General features: G+C 44.3%; 1 pseudogene; it reads right to left on the bottom strand.

Moving 5' to 3' along the window:
• Positions 1-9012: 9012 nt before the first annotated feature.
• Positions 9013-12174, bottom strand: LOC123161800 (putative hydrolase C777.06c; annotated as a pseudogene).
• Between the last annotated feature and the right edge of the window lie 5071 nt (positions 12175-17245).

A 17245-nucleotide genomic window follows, 5' to 3' on the forward strand; every position in this document is an offset into this window, starting at 1 on the left:
TGTGATATGGTCAAGGCATGATGCTGAATTTTATTGTATGAGATGATCATGTTTTGTAACCGAGTTATCGGCAACTGGCAGGAGCCATATGGTTGTCGCTTTATTGTATGCAATGCAATCGCGATGTAATGCTTTACTTTATTACTAAACGGTAGTGATAGTCGTGGAAGCATGAGATTGGCGAGACGACAACGATGCTACGATGGAGATCAAGGTGTCGCGCCGGTGACGATGGTGATCATGACGGTGCTTCGGAGATGGAGATCACAAGCACAAGATGATGATGGCCATATCATATCACTTATATTGATTGCATGTGATGTTTATCTTTTTATGCATCTTATCTTGCTTTGATTGACGGTAGAATTATAAGATGATCTCTCACTAAATTATCAAGAAGTGTTCTCCCTGAGTATGCACCGTTGCGAAAGTTCTTCGTGCTGAGACACCACGTGATGATCGGGTGTGATAGGCTCTACGTTCAAATACAACGGGTGCAAAACAGTTGCGCACGCCGAATACTCAGGTTAAACTTGACGAGCCTAGCATATGCAGATATGGCCTCCGAACACGGAGACCGAAAGGTCGAGCGTGAATCATATAGTAGATATGATCAACATAATGATGTTCACCGATGAAACTACTCCATCTCACGTGATGATCGGACATGGTTTAGTTGATTTGGATCACGTGATCACTTAGAAGATTAGAGGGATGTCTATCTAAGTGGGAGTTCTTTAGTAATATGATTAATTGAACTTAAAATTTATCATGAACTTAGTCCCTGAAAGTATCTTGCTTGTTTATGTTGATTGTAGATAGATGGCTCGTGCTGTTGTTCCGTTGAATTTTAATGCGTTCCTTGAGAAAGCAAAGTTGAAAGATGATGGTAGCAATTACACGGACTGGGTCCGTAACTTGAGGATTATCCTCATTGCTGCACAGAAGAATTACGTCCTGGAAGCACCGTTGGGTGCCAGGCCTGCTGCTGGAGCAACACCAGATGTTATGAACGTCTGGCAGAGCAAAGCTGATGACTACTCAATAGTTCAGTGTGCCATGCTTTACGGCTTAGAATCGGGACTTCAACGACGTTTTGAACGTCATGGAGCATATGAGATGTTCCAGGAGTTGAAGTTAATATTTCAAGCAAATGCCCGAATTGAGAGATATGAAGTCTCCAATAAGTTCTATAGCTGCAAGATGGAGGAGAACAGTTCTGTCAGTGAGCATATACTCAAAATGTCTGGGTATAATAATCACTTGATTCAATTGGGAGTTAATCTTCCGGATGATTGCGTCATTGACAGAATTCTCCAATCACTGCCACCAAGCTACAAGAGCTTCGTGATGAACTATAATATGCAAGGGATGAACAAGACTATTCCCGAGCTCTTCGCAATGCTGAAAGCTGCGGAGGTAGAAATCAAAAAAGAGCATCAAGTGTTGATGGTTAACAAAACCACTAGTTTCAAGAAAAAGGGCAAAGGAAAGAAGAAAGGGAACTTCAAGAAGAACAGCAAACCAGTTGCTGCTCAAGAGAAGAAACCCAAGTCTGGACCTAAGCCTGAAACTGAGTGCTTCTACTGCAAGCAGACTGGTCACTGGAAGCGGAACTGCCCCAAATATTTGGCGGATAAGAAGGATGGCAAGGTGAACAAAGGTATATGTGATATACATGTTATTGATGTGTACCTTACCAATGCTCGCAGTAGCACCTGGGTATTTGATACTGGTTCTGTTGCTAATATTTGCAACTCGAAACAGGGGCTACGGATTAAGCGAAGATTGGCTAAGGACGAGGTGACGATGCGCGTGGGAAACGGTTCCAAAGTCGATGTGATCGCAGTCGGCACGCTACCTCTACATCTACCTTCGGGATTAATATTAGACCTAAGTAATTGTTATTTGGTGCCAGCGTTGAGCATGAACATTATATCTGGATCTTGTTTAATGCGAGACAGTTATTCATTTAAATCAGAGAATAATGGTTGTTCTATTTATATGAGTAATATCTTTTATGGTCATGCACCCTTGAAGAGTGGTCTATTCTTATTGAATCTCGATAGTAGTAATACACATATTCATAATGTTGAAGCCAAAAGATGCAGAGTTGATAATGAAAGTGCAACTTATTTGTGGCACTGTCGTTTAGGTCATATCGGTATAAAGCGCATGAAGAAACTCCATACTGATGGACTTTTGGAACCACTTGATTATGAATCACTTGGTACTTGCGAACCGTGCCTCATGGGCAAGATGACTAAAACACCGTTCTCCGGTACTATGGAGAGAGCAATAGATTTGTTGGAAATCATACATACCGATGTATGTGGTCCGATGAATATTGAGGCTCGAGGCGGATATCGTTATTTTCTCACCTTCACAGATGATTTGAGCAGATATGGATATATCTACTTAATGAAGCATAAGTCTGAAACATTTGAAAAGTTCAAAGAATTTCAGAGTGAAGTTGAAAATCATCGTAACAAGAAAATAAAGTTTCTACGATCTGATCGTGGAGGAGAATATTTGAGTTACGAGTTTGGTGTACATTTGAAAAACTGTGGAATAGTTTCACAACTCACGTCACCCGGAACACCACAGCGCAATGGTGTGTCCGAACGTCGTAATCGTACTTTACTAGATATGGTGCGATCTATGATGTCTCTTACAGATTTACCGCTATCATTTTGGGGTTATGCTTTAGAGACGGCCGCATTCACGTTAAATAGGGCACCATCAAAATCCGTTGAGACGACGCCATATGAACTGTGGTTTGGCAAGAAACCAAAGTTGTCGTTTCTTAAAGTTTGGGGCTGCGATGCTTATGTGAAAAAGCTTCAACCTGATAAGCTCGAACCCAAATCGGAGAAATGTGTCTTCATAGGATACCCAAAGGAAACTGTTGGGTACACCTTCTATCACAGATCCGAAGGCAAGACATTCGTTGCTAAGAATGGATCATTTCTAGAGAAGGAGTTTCTCTTGAAAGAAGTGAGTGGGAGGAAAGTGGAACTTGACGAGGTAACTGTACCTGCTCCCTTACTGGAAAGTAGTTCATCACAGAAAACTGTTTCAGTGACACCTACACCAGTTAGTGAGGAAGCCAATGATAATGATCATGAAACTTCAGATCAAGATACTACTGAACTTCGTAGATCAACCAGAGTAAGATCCGCGCCAGAGTGGTACGGTAATCCTGTTCTGGAAGTCATGCTACTAGATCATGATGAACCTACAAACTATGAAGAAGCGATGGTGAGCCCAGATTCCGCAAAGTGGCTTGAAGCCATGAAATCTGAGATGGGATCCATGTATGAGAACAAAGTATGGACTTTGGTTGACTTGCCCGATGATCGACAAGCAATTGAGAATAAATGGATCTTTAAGAAGAAGACTGACGCTGATGGTAATGTTACTGTCTACAAAGCTCGACTTGTCGCAAAAGGTTTTCGGCAAGTTCAAGGGATTGACTACGATGAGACCTTCTCACCCGTAGCGATGCTTAAGTCCGTCCGAATCATGTTAGCGATTGCCACATTTTATGATTATGAAATTTGGCAGATGGATGTCAAAACTGCATTCCTGAATGGATTTCTGGAAGAAGAGTTGTATATGATGCAGCCGGAAGGTTTTGTCGATCCAAAGGGAGCTAACAAAGTGTGCAAGCTCCAGCGAGCCATTTATGGACTGGTGCAAGCCTCTCGGAGTTGGAATAAACGTTTTGATAGTGTGATCAAAGCATTTGGTTTTATACAGACTTTCAGAGAAGCCTGTATTTACAAGAAAGTGAGTGGGAGCTCTGTAGCATTTCTGATATTATATGTGGATGACATATTACTGATTGGAAATGATATAGAATTTCTGGATAGCATATAGGGATACTTGAATAAAAGTTTTTCAATGAAAGACCTCAGTGAAGCTGCTTACATATTAGGCATTAAGATCTATAGAGATAGATCAAAACGCTTAATTGGACTTTCACAAAGCACATACCTTGACAAAATTTTGAAGAAGTTCAAAATGGATCAAGCGAAGAAAGGGTTCTTGCCTGTGTTACAAGGTATGAAATTGAGTAAGACTCAATGCCCGACCACTGCAGAAGATAGAGAGAATATGAAAGATGTTCCCTATGCATCAGCCATAGGATCTATCATGTATGCAATGCTGTGTACCAGACCTGATGTATGCCTTGCTATAAGTTTAGCAGGGAGGTACCAAAGTAATCCAGGAGTGGATCACTGGACAGCGGTCAAGAACATCCTGAAATACCTGAAAAGGACTAAGGATATGTTTCTCGTATATGGAGGTGACAAAGAGCTCATCGTAAAAGGTTACGTTGATGCAAGCTTTGACACTGATCCGGACGATTCTAAATCGCAAACCGGATACGTGTTTACATTAAACGGTGGAGCTGTCAGTTGGTGCAGTTCTAAACAAAGCGTCGTAGCGGGATCTACATGTGAAGCGGAATACATAGCTGCTTCGGAAGCAGCAAACGAAGGAGTCTGGATGAAGGAGTTCATATCCGATCTAGGTGTCATACCTAGTACATCGGGTCCAATGAAAATCTTTTGTGACAATACTGGTGCAATTGCCTTGGCATAGGAATCCAGATTTCACAAAAGGACCAAACACATCAAGAGACGCTTCAACTCCATCCGGGATCTAGTCCAGGTGGGAGACATAGAGATTTGCAAGATACATATGGATCTGAATGTTGCAGACCCGTTGACTAAGCCTCTTCCACGAGCAAAACATGATCAGCACCAAGGCTCCATGGGTGTTAGAATCATTACAGTGTAATCTAGATTATTGACTCTAGTGCAAGTGGGAGACTGAAGGAAATATGCCCTAGAGGCAATAATAAAGTTATTATTTATTTCCTTATAATCATGATAAATGTTTATTATTCATGCTAGAAGTGTATTTACCGGAAACATAATACATGTGTGAATACATAGACAAACATAGTGTCACTAGTATGCCTCTACTTGACTAGCTCGTTAATCAAAGATGGTTATGTTTCCTAACCATGAACAATGAGTTGTTATTTGATTAACGAGGTCACATCATTAGTAGAATGATCTGATTGACATGACCCATTCCATTAGCTTAGCACCCGATCGTTTAGTATGTTGCTATTGCTTTCTTCATGACTTATACATGTTCCTATGACTATGAGATTATGCAACTCCCGTTTACCGGAGGAACACTTTGGGTACTACCAAACGTCACAACGTAACTGGGTGATTATAAAGGAGTACTACAGGTGTCTCCAATGGTCGATGTTGGGTTGGCGTATTTCGAGATTAGGATTTGTCACTCCGATTGTCGGAGAGGTATCTCTGGGCCCTCTCGGTAATACACATCACATAAGCCTTGCAAGCATTACAACTAATATGTTAGTTGTGAGATGATGTATTACGGAACGAGTAAAGAGACTTGCCGGTAACGAGATTGAACTAGGTATTGGATACCGACGATCGAATCTCGGGCAAGTAACATACCGATGACAAAGGGAACAACGTATGTTGTTATGCGGTCTGACCGATAAAGATCTTCGTAGAATATGTAGGAGCCAATATGGGCATCCAGGTCCCGCTATTGGTTATTGACCAGAGACGTGTCTCGGTCATGTCTACATTGTTCTCGAACCCGTAGGGTCCGCACGCTTAAGGTTACGATGACAGTTATATTATGAGTTTATGCATTTTGATGTACCGAAGGTTGTTCGGAGTCCCGGATGTGATCACGGACATGACGAGGAGTCTCGAAATGTTCGAGACGTAAAGATTGATATATTGGAAGCCTATATTTGGATATCGGAAGTGTTCCGGGTGAAATCGGGATTTTACCGGAATACCGGGAGGGTTACCGGAACCCCCCGGGAGCTATTTGGGCCATAGTGGGCCTTAGTGGAAAAGAGAAGGGGCTGCCCTAGATGGGCTGCGCGCCCCCCCCTTCCCCTAGTCCTATTAGGACTAGGAGAGGTGGCCGGCCCCCTCCTCCTCTTTTCCCCTCCGAGGAATCCTAGTTGGACTAGGATTGGAGGGGGAATCCTACTCCCAGAGGGAGTAGGACTCTCCTGCGCCTCCCCCCCTTGGCCGGCCAGCCTCCCCTCCTCTCCTCCTTTATATACGGAGGCAGGGGCACCTCTAAACACACAAGTTGACACAAGTTGATCCACGTGATCTATTCCTTAGCCGTGTGCGGTGCCCCCTGCCACCATATTCCTCGATAATACTGTAGCGGAGTTTAGGCGAAGCCCTGCTGCTGTAGTTCATCAAGATCGTCACCACGCCGTCGTGCTGACGGAACTCTTCCCCGACACTTTGCTGGATCGGAGTCCGGGGATCGTCATCGAGCTGAACATGTGCTCGAACTCGGAGGTGCCGTAGTTTCGGTGCTTGATCGGTTGGATCGTGAAGACGTACGACTACTTCCTCTACGTCGTGTCATCGCTTCCGCAGTCGGTTTGCGTTGGGTACGTAGACAATACTCTCCCCTCGTTGCTATGCATCACATGATCCTGTGTGTGCGTAGGAAATTTTTTGAAATTACTACGAAACCCAACACCAACAGGACGAACAGAGCTCGAAGTAGGAGTACCTTATGATTTCTTTGTAGTACGAAACAAGTTGAGCTCGAAATGCATGACGATGAAAGTTTTTGATTTCCTAATCTTCAAGACTTTCAAATTTGTGTATTCACAAAAAAAAAGACTTTCAATTTATGTCTTCGAATTCTGAAAGTTCTGATTAATTCTTGAAATATTTCTTCCTCAGAATTGGCGGGGGAAAAAATCTTGGAGATTATGTAATGCTTACTCTCAAATTTTGTTTCACCATTTGCATCTTTGAAGTAACGATCTGTGGTTTGCTGTTGTCTCAAGAGGATCAGCCAAGATAAGGGGCAGCAATATTTTTATATTTAAGAATGGGGCTGCAATGCAAAACGCTAGAACAACCTTGGGTTCTAGTGTACTCACTTACTAAAACTTAGAAGAAAAAAAACCGTATTTGTAAACACAGACACAACCAAAGAACAACAAGAACACCGCACAAGACGTAGGTGTTACACCTCCATGGCACGAACCTGGATAAACAAAGCCTCCCTCTCTCCGAACATCTAAAAGGGGATCTCAGCAATCTCTGATATCGACGCTTCCCCGCCGACAACCTCACATGTTGTAGCGCAGAGCTGGCCGCAGCCATTCCACACTGGCATGAGCCGGCGTACGACATCCACCACATCCCCGGGGCCAGTGCCCCAATGTCCTCATGGAGAGAAGCGGGTGCCACCTTGCTTGATGCTGACGGGGAGGTGCCGATGTGGCCCGACTATACTTGCGGCGGGAGCTATATGCTCATCGATGCCTACTGAACACTGCCTTGCCGTCGCCGGTCACCAAATCTGTCACGCGCAGGGCCACTGCCGTTGCCACCACATCATCCCGCGCCTTTCGTCGTACCGCTCACAGTCATCACGCATCGTGTACTGGGCATGCTGCACGCAGGGCTGCCGCTGCATCATCCCAAGCCATCTGTTGTACCGCTTGTAGTCATTGCGGATCGCCGACCAAGCATGTTGCGCCACCACCCACCTGCTCAGGGGCGCCGCCTTGCGTCTGGGGCGTGCAGGGGCGGGCCCAGGATTCTTGGGAGTGTGTATTCAAAATTTCGAAGATTTGTAAATTTTTTGCAACCTCTTATTTTCGGCAAGTATAAATTATTATAGCACCATGCTATCCGAAGTGTATAAAATAAACATAGAATTGGGAATAATATCTCAGATTCATATAAGTGATCATAACTTGATTTTTTTAATTGGGATCATAACTTGGAATTGCTCAACATATGAAGGACAAATTATTTAGGACATATCAAAGTGATGACATCTGATACAAATGGAGGGTACAATCGATATGATTAATGTCAATTCATCCAAAACAAATTCACATCCGGTACTACTAATACCATGTCTCCAAAATAAATAAATAAATTTGACCAACAAACAACTATGAAGCACCTCCATAGATTGAATCGGAGACAACAATCAAAAAATTAACCCACGTGACCACATTAGATGGAGAAAATTTATAAAACGTAAATGGAAAGATTGATGTGTTGACTAACGAACGAGATCAACGCCTGGACTCTATCTCCATGTGCCGGATGTATGTGCGGCACCGTCGTGTGCCCGGCTGCCCGCCCGCCACTGCGTCCGATGCCCCTGTCGCCGTGCGGCCGTGCGGCGTGCTAGCGATGAGAACTGGGAGTGTGGAAGCGCAGGTTCGTGTGATCGGTCGATCGTGCAATTGACCCCACGTCCACTACAGAGTTTTCACTTTTTTTTAGAGGACTACAGAGTTTTTACTTGGGCTGGGACTGACCGACTACTAGATAAAAGACAATTGGGCCACTGGGCCATGTTGAGCGGGAGGGTAGAGAAACGGAAAGAGGCTGTCTATTCCCTTGGGCTGAAAGCGTATGCAGCCTGCTATTCTGCGTACATATTGCCTTTCCGATATAATACATGGTACACACGGTATATATGTAAATTTCTTTGGCAAAAATTGTAGCTATTCAACTGAATACCCATGAATTGAACTGGGCCCACCCCTGGGGGCGTGAAGTCCACACGCACCACAGCACCCCGACCTTAATGCTGCCTCGACGGTGCCGAGACAGCTCCATAGCACCAGCACGTGACCGCATAGGGCCTGTCACCGCCATGCGATCCTGCCGCCGATCCCTTCCGTCCTGCTCTGCTACCCGCGACAGCATGCCTCCCCTCGATGCACTAATCCTCCTTCCAGAGAACGGTCGCCACCACCATTGGAGTAGTCCGATCCTGTAGCTTGTCGCCACCTACCGGTGGAACAACGGACTTCGGAGACCGGCACAAGGGGAGCAAGTTCTCACTGCCGTCGGCCGCAGAGGATTTGTTACCACATACACGGAGGGAAACTTTTGGTCTAAGGATGTATATACACCCTATATGAAAACTATATTTAGTAATTAAATAAAAAGTCACAAATCCTGAAAGTACTTTTGAAATAAACTTGACATTCCAATGCACTGGTAAAAAAAATTCCACAAAAATAAAAAATATCGTTGACTTCTTTTAAAAAAAAGATAGAAAATTCGGTCAAAATAGTGCGAATAGTGACCTGTAATAGCAATTAAATTGTATTTTTCCCTGAAGTCAACGTTGGTTTTCTATTCGTGAAAATTTGTATACTAGTGCAAAAGAAAGTCAAGTTCATTGCAAAAAACTTCCAAACTTTTTTGACTTTTTTTTTATTATTTCCTATATGAGGTGCATATACACCCAGGAACCAAAGGGTATTTCCCCCACATACACCCTCTTTTATTTACTTGTCGCTTAGGACATCAGTGTGGCCTCCAGTTAATGACACCTATTTGAGAATAATAGAACAATATACTACATAGTGTATATAAAATCTACATGAGCAAACTTAAAATATTTTGAATACATAAAAGATCACAAAATAACTGCTGAAACTACTGCTATGGCGGATCTTCGCTGAATCAGCAAAAGATACATGGATGCTGTAATCTGCATTGACATGATTGAAATTGTTCAAAGTTACCAACTAGTCAGGCCCTCGAGTATTGCATAGCGACCTTGCATACCTTATTACAAGTCAATGAAGACTCGCAGGCCGTCATGAGCCAGTTGTGTCGGTATTCCTTCTCTATAATCATACAAGCTTACACATGAGACAGGTCCTTTAGGCTTAGAGAAAATACAGGAAGAATGTAACTATTTCAGCAGCTACACACGGACGTACCTGATAGACCATTCTGCCAACATCTGGTTTTCTCTCTGATGCCCCAAAAAATGCCTCATTCCAATCAACAGAGCTCTTTTAGGATGGATCCTCTTGATAGCATCAAGACTCTGCAAAATAATAGGATATTGATTTCATGTTGAAGCAAATAGCATTATCCTATACAAGGAACACTTCACAGTTTGCTAAGCAAATCTGATGAAAAAAACTTCAAGACAAAATATTAGGAAGTCCTTGAAAAATAACCTCACTCAGAGTTAAATGGGTGCTGAAAGAATCTCCCTGTTCAGAACATGAAGTCTGTGTCAGAGTATCAACATATTTGACAGCATTTGGAATTTAGTCATATCAAATAATCATCAATTTGTATTCTCTGACAGGCAATGAGGGGTGGGCTTACGACTCCATGCAAAGAGTTGCTTCTAGTATAAGTAGATCAACTTGTCCAGCACCAGATTTTGAAATAGCTAGAGGCGAAGACTCAACATCAGCAATTCAGCATTCCACTCGGTAACATGGAGCAGTATAATATGCAGGAAACAAGAAAGTCCAACTAAAAAAATAGCTATTAGATGTTTTACCATGTGAAATTATGATTTGCAACCTTGTTAATACTATTATTTGATAACTGACACGTACTAAGACTCTGGTCTCCAAGAAACATACTGAAAAGTGTTACTACCATTGAATTTGATCAGATGAAATCACTGAAGTTAACGTGTACACTTTTATGATTTTCGGTGCCCCACATATAGGATTTGATATACAGTTTTAGCAACAACATTAGATACTTAACCTGCTAGATTATCAAGGACATCATAAACAATGTCGAGAATTTTGGATGCTGTTTAACAGATTAATAACATCTTTCTGTTTCATTACAACTACCCCTTAAACATATGTCAGTGAAAAACGTCATGCTGTATTGATTAACAACCCTCCCATCTGTGATCCACAACAAGCATTCTAATTATCTGAATAACGAATTATGGACCAATATTTCCTTTTTACCATGCTCGGTTTTAGGTAGAAATCTTGAGACATCAGATAAATATGCAACTCTAGCTCTCCTCCCAAATAAGAAGCCTAAACAAATATACCCCTCTCCGTGCATTACCTGAACACAGAATAGCAAGGTAAGTAAGCACTCCAGGAGGCAAACATGTAACAAGATCAAAGTAACGCTCAACAGCGCTGGTTGTTACCGGCAACGGCACACACTGTAGCCCTGACGCTACAAAGGGTTTGTCGACATCATCCTCAATTATCTTCCAGTCGATTTTTGCGACTTGGGCATCTTCATCGCCATCCTCTGGTTTCTGCTCCACCAAGTAGGGGAATCTTCTCGTGATACTGTAAATTCACGGTTGCTGTTATTACAGGATATGTTCTGGTGACTAATCCGAGTTTCTTTTTTCAGTTCACTGGGAAAGCTAAAGATGAAGATGAACCTGTCCATCGTGAATTGCGTGAGGAAGATAGGAATTTGCTCGACATCGTTTCGGTCATTTCTTGGTTGTACCACCCAGACTTCGTCAAGGCCTAATACAGCATCTGCATGCTCATGAGTCAGAATGATCTGCAGTGCACAGAATTGAGAGGGTGAGCATCCTTTCTTTCCAGAAAAGAATGCACTGTCGAATATCTCACCGAGTCAACATAAGGAACTTTGTGGTGGACAAACCACCGGAGAACTTGTTCTCTGAATGTCTTGCCGATGTCGATTAGGATGTACTTGTGGGTTCCATCGTCATGGCAATAGTCTATCAAGAGAGAGGTGTTGAGCCTGATAGCAAACAGGCATATGCATTTTGTCAGATAAGCACAGATAAAATTACTTGTCAAAGTGCCCTCACAAAGTTATCTAAATATATCTTAGACCATTCATGTAAAGTATGTTCGACTTTTCTAATACATCTAGAACAACATGAGAAATTGCATTTCAGCAAACGTGAAATGCTAATTATCTATCTGGAATATGAAGTTATCTGAAAGTCGTCGCCTGTGTCCGTACTGCGCGCACCTGTAGTTGGGGTTCCCCTCCGGCGGTTGGGAGATGCCCATGGAGCAGACGGCGCAGGGCGGCGTTGACGGCTTGAGGAGGCACCGCGCGTCGGGCAGCGCGCCGGAGCAGCCCGTTCCCAGGAAGATGAGCGAGGAAGATCCCCCAGTCGGCGACTGGGACGGATCGGGCTCCATCGATCCCTGGGCGATCTAATTGGTTCTTGTTTGTCTCGTTGGGAATTTGGGACGCTGATTTTCTCCTCTGTCCTCTCCTCTCCTCCTTGTTCGGGAAAGCTTGTTTACTGGAGGCGCCGGAAAAGCTTTGCTGTTGACCTCGGCAAGTCTTCGCGCCTTTTTCTTTTCCTGGAGATTTTAATTAGGTTGCGATAGTTCTCTTTTTCTATCAGCCGATTTTCTGGGCCACGGTTGAAACACAACGCCTCATGCTAACTCCCCCCCCCCCCACACACACACACACCATACCTCCTCGTGTCGTTCCGAGGGAGACACCAGGGTCCCAGCCCTAGCGCCGCCAGCCTCCATCTCAGAAGGTCCCTGCCGCCGACATTGGTGGCGAGTTGGGCGCGGTAGTTAGGACGGTAGCCCTAGGTTGTGCGGTGGTGGCCGACGCCTCCATGGTCAGCGGGGTGCATGCTCTGGTGGGCGGCCCTGCTTGGTGATGTTTGCGGTGGTGGACCGCGTATCTGATGCCCGGCGTGGCTCTTGGTCGGCTGGCAGCGCGTGGAGGGGGCGGTAAGGGGCGGCTGGAGGCCCTCTGTCGATGTTTCGGCCGCTGCGTACTTCATGTCGCGGCTCCGTGCAGATACAGTCAGCTGTGGGATCGGGTTGTTGTGATTACGGTAAAAAACCGTGTCGGTTCAGTCATGATAGATGATGGCGACGGCTTTAACGTTGTTTCCTTGTCGAGGCATCTTCGTTGCAGTCAGCATTACCTCGCTCAGACTATTCAGTGGGAAACCCTAGATCTGGGTCTCCTGGATCGGACGAAGACGACGCTTTTGGTGTCAAGTGGGGGCGGCAACACTGGAGGAATTCATTTTTGGTGGCGCTCCTCGGGTGCCGAGCCGGGACTTTCAGGGTGAAAACTTAAGGCCCGGCCTTCATTGGTTGTGTCTGGCAATTGCCTTGCTGAATGAATTGTTTTGAGATCTCGGACTTCTCCAAGGTGAAAACCTAAGATCTTGGGCCGGGCAACGATGATGCGTGTGCACTGTTTTCTTATTGGAGGTGTTGCTTTTGGAGATCTTTTATGTTTTCTGGGTGTTGTATTTGGTGATGGTCTGTGTGCGGCTGCTGAGAGGAGTCGATCACGGTGGCAGAACCTTTGTTTTTTTCCTTTGGTTGTGTGCATCCAAGATGTCTTTGCGACATCTTGTAGGTGCAGAGATTGGGTGTAATTGGTATCTTCATAATATCAATATATTCCCTTCTTAAAAAAAATATAGGCATCATTTTGGAGTAGGTGTTGGCTCGAGGAGCCAAGACGTGGAGTGATGTTGCATCTACCGCCTGGACAGTGGTTTGTCTCGGCGGTGTGGGACAGTGGGGTCTCAATGATTGATGTGTGTTTATGGGCGCGTGCAGGATGGTGACGTTGCCTAGTGTCATGACAACGTCGATGCCAGAGAGGTCTGGCAAGGTCAATGTGTTGATCATTCTTGAAGATGGGACGATGAAGCATAGCAGTGATGAATTCTAGAATGCACATGCAATGCGCGTTGAGTGTCTGGTAGACCTGTTGGTGCTCTTGACTCATCATTAGGCGGCTTGGTAAGGCCACTGAATTAGATGATGCTTGCTGGTACAAAGCTAGGACACATCCCTAAAAGGATGGCTTTGAGTTATTTCATTTTGTCAGACTTTGTAAATAGTATAATAGAATGTAAATCATTTATGCAGAGGCTTGAGGTTTCAACCTTCTTTTCAAAAAAAAAATGCATCTTCAACCTACGCCATTTTCCTCCTCCCAGTCATCTTCTTTATGCAACACTTTCCTCCTGCGGCAGTTGCACGTGCATCATGCCCCTGCCTCCGGCGAAGTCATGTCATAGAGATTTATTACAAAAATTTCCTCCAAACGATATTAGACATTGTAGTTTAATCTTTATTTCAGTCAACTTCAGCGTTGTACATCCCTAACAAAATATATCTAAATAAGAAATAAGGAGATCAGATCTTTGTATAGCTTAGCCCTCTGGGGACATCGTCACCCACACGACTGCGACAGGTTAACAATGAAGATTAATTAGCACGAAAAGTTCTAACTTTTTGCGAACATTGAAACATTGTCTTTTCATATGCTGCAAATATGATGGTGTTTGTTGTGTACCGATATATTAAACCAGAAAATCTCGCTGGCCGTATGCTCTAGCCGAAAAGACACCATCATCAAAAGGTCTCTATCCTCCGGTCTTTACAGGATAGATCAATTACGGAGCCATGGCGGACATGCATGAATAACCTACACATGAGATGAAACATATTTATTGTTAAAAAATCACATCATTGCTTATAAGCCACAAAGCCCAACATAAGGTTGCCGCCCCCGCAAGAATATGTGCAGAAAATAATAGTTTGTCAATACTCTGCAACCAACGTGCACTACGTGTATGTGCTGGAGGGAGGGGGGGTGTAAAGATTTGAGACTACTTGAAATAGGTGTTTAATACACTCGTCATATTGACATAAGACATATGTCTTGCTACCTTGTCGATTGCAGCTTGCCAGGTTATCTCCAGTTAAGATCACACCCCTGTTTAGAAACTAGAGGTAATTTTGAGCTTCCATTTTTTTGTTATTAATTGGAACATTGCTATATGGAAATCACATCGTACAAGGACTTGACAAGACTTGACAGAAAACCTGCCATTTTGATGTAAGTTCTATCGAAACTCATCTTATTCATTTGATAACTGAATGGGCTCCAGATGCGTGAGTGATTCATTTCACGCTGCAAGGCGAGGCCCAAATAGGTTCATGCTACCTCTTGAGCACAGCGTTGGATTTCCCCGAAGAGGACAGGATGATGCAGCAAAGTAGCGTAAGTATCTTCCTCAGTTTTTGAGAACCAAGGTATCAATCTAGTAGGAGACCATGCACAAGTCCCTCGAACCTACAAAAACGATAGCTACTCGCAACCAACGTGATTAGGGGTTGTCAATCCCTTCACGGTCACTTACGAGAGTGAGATCTGATAGAGATGATAAATAACATTTTTGGTATTTTTGATAGATAGATGCAAAGTAAAAAGTAAAAAGCAAAGTAAAAGCAAAGCAAGTAAATAAAGTGATAGAGATTGATATGATGAGAATAGACCCGGGGGCCCTAGGTTTCACTAGTGGCTTCTCTCAAGAGCATAAGTATTCTACGGTGGGTGAACAAATTACTGTTGAGCAATTGACAGAATTGAGCATAGTTATGAGTATATCTAGGCAATGATCATGTATATAGGCATCACGTCCGAGACAAGTAGATCGAAATGATTCTGCATCTACTACTATTACTCCACTCATCGACCGCTATCCAGCATGCATCTAGAGTATTAAGTTAAAAACAGAGTAACGCCTTAAGCAAGATGACATGATGTAGAGGGATAAATTCATGCAATATGATAAAAAACCCATCTTGTTATCCTCGATGGCAACAATACAATACGTGTCTTGCAACCCTTTCTGTCACTGGGTAAGAACACCGCAAGATTGAACCCAAAAGCACTTCTCCCATTGCAAGAACTACCAATCTAGTTGGCCAAACCAAAAAGAATAATTCGAAGAGACTTGCAAAGATAACTCAATCATACATAAAAGAATTCAGAGAAGATTCAAATATTTTCCATAGATAAGTTGGATCATAAACCCACAATTCATCGGTCTCAACAAACACACCGCAAAAAGAAGATTACATCGAATAGATCTCCACGAGAGAGGGGGAGAACATTGTATTGAGATCCAAAAAGAGAGAAGAAGCCATCTACATGCTAGCTATGGACTCGAAGGTCTGAAGTAAACTACTCACACTTCATCGGAGGGGCTATGGTGTTGATGTAGAAGCCCTCCATGGTGGATGCCCCCTCCGGCGGAGCTCCGGAACAGGCCCCGAGATGGGATCTCGTGGATACAGAAGGTTGCGGCGGTGGAATTAGGTTTTTGGCTCCTTTTCTGATCGTTTGGGGATACGTAGGTATATATAGGAGGAAGGAGTACGTCGATGGAGCAACAAAGGGGCCCACTGTTGGGGAACGTAGTAATTTTAAAAAAATTCCTACGCACACGCAAGAACATGGTGATGGCATAGCAACGAGAGGGGAGAGTGTTCGTCCACGTACCCTCGTAGACCGTAAGCGGAAGCATTATGACAACACGGTTGATGTAGTCGTACGTCTTCATGAATCGACCGATCCAAGCACCGAACGTACGGCACCTCCGTGTTCAGCACACATTCAGCTCGATGACGTCCGCCGGGCTCCAATCCAGCGAAGCGTCGGGGATGAGTTTCGTCAGCACGACGGCGTGGTGACGATGATGATGTTCTACCGGCGCAGGGCTTCTCCTAAACTCCGCGACGATATGATCGAGGTGGATTATGGTGGAGGGGTGCACCGCACACGGCTAAGGAACGATCCGTAGATCAACTTGTGTGTCTATGGGGTGCCCCCCGCCCCCGTATATAAAGGGGAGAGGAGGAGGGGGCCGGCCTAAGGGGAGGCGCGCCCTAGGAGGGGGAAACCTACTCCAAGTAGGTTTCCCCCCTCCCTTTCCTATTCCAAGAAGGAGGGGGAAGGAAGGAGTGGGAGAGGGGGAAGGCAAGGGGGGCGCCGCCCCCCCTTTCCTTGTCCTATTCGGACTCAAGGGGAGGGGGCGCGCCACTTGCCCTGGTCGGCCCCTCTCTTTCTCCAATAGGGCCCATCAAGGCCCATTACTTCCCGGGGGGGCGGTTTCGGTAACCCTCCGGTACTTTGGTTTTTCTCCGAAAACACCCGGAACACTTCCCGTATCCGAATATAGTCATTCAATATATCAATCTTTATGTCTCGATCATTTCGAGACTCCTCGTCATGTCCGTGATCACATCTGGGACTCCGAACAACCTTCGGTACATCAAAACTTATAAACTCATAATAAAACTGTCATCGTAACGTTAAGCGTGCGGACCCTACGGGTTCGAGAACTATGTAGACATGACCTAGAACTATTCTCGGTCAATAACCAATAGCGGAACCTGGATGTTCATATTGGTTCCCACATATTCTACGAAGATCTTTATCGGTCAAACCGCATAACAACATACGTTGTTCCCTTTGTCATCGGTATGTTACTTGCCCGAGATTCGATCGTCGGTATCCAATACCTAGTTCAATCTCGTTACTGGCAAGTCTCTTTACTCGTTCCGTAATACATC

The sequence above is a fragment of the Triticum aestivum genome, chromosome 7B, assembly GCF_018294505.1.
Source record: "Triticum aestivum cultivar Chinese Spring chromosome 7B, IWGSC CS RefSeq v2.1, whole genome shotgun sequence".
Taxonomy (NCBI): Eukaryota; Viridiplantae; Streptophyta; class Magnoliopsida; order Poales; family Poaceae; genus Triticum; species Triticum aestivum.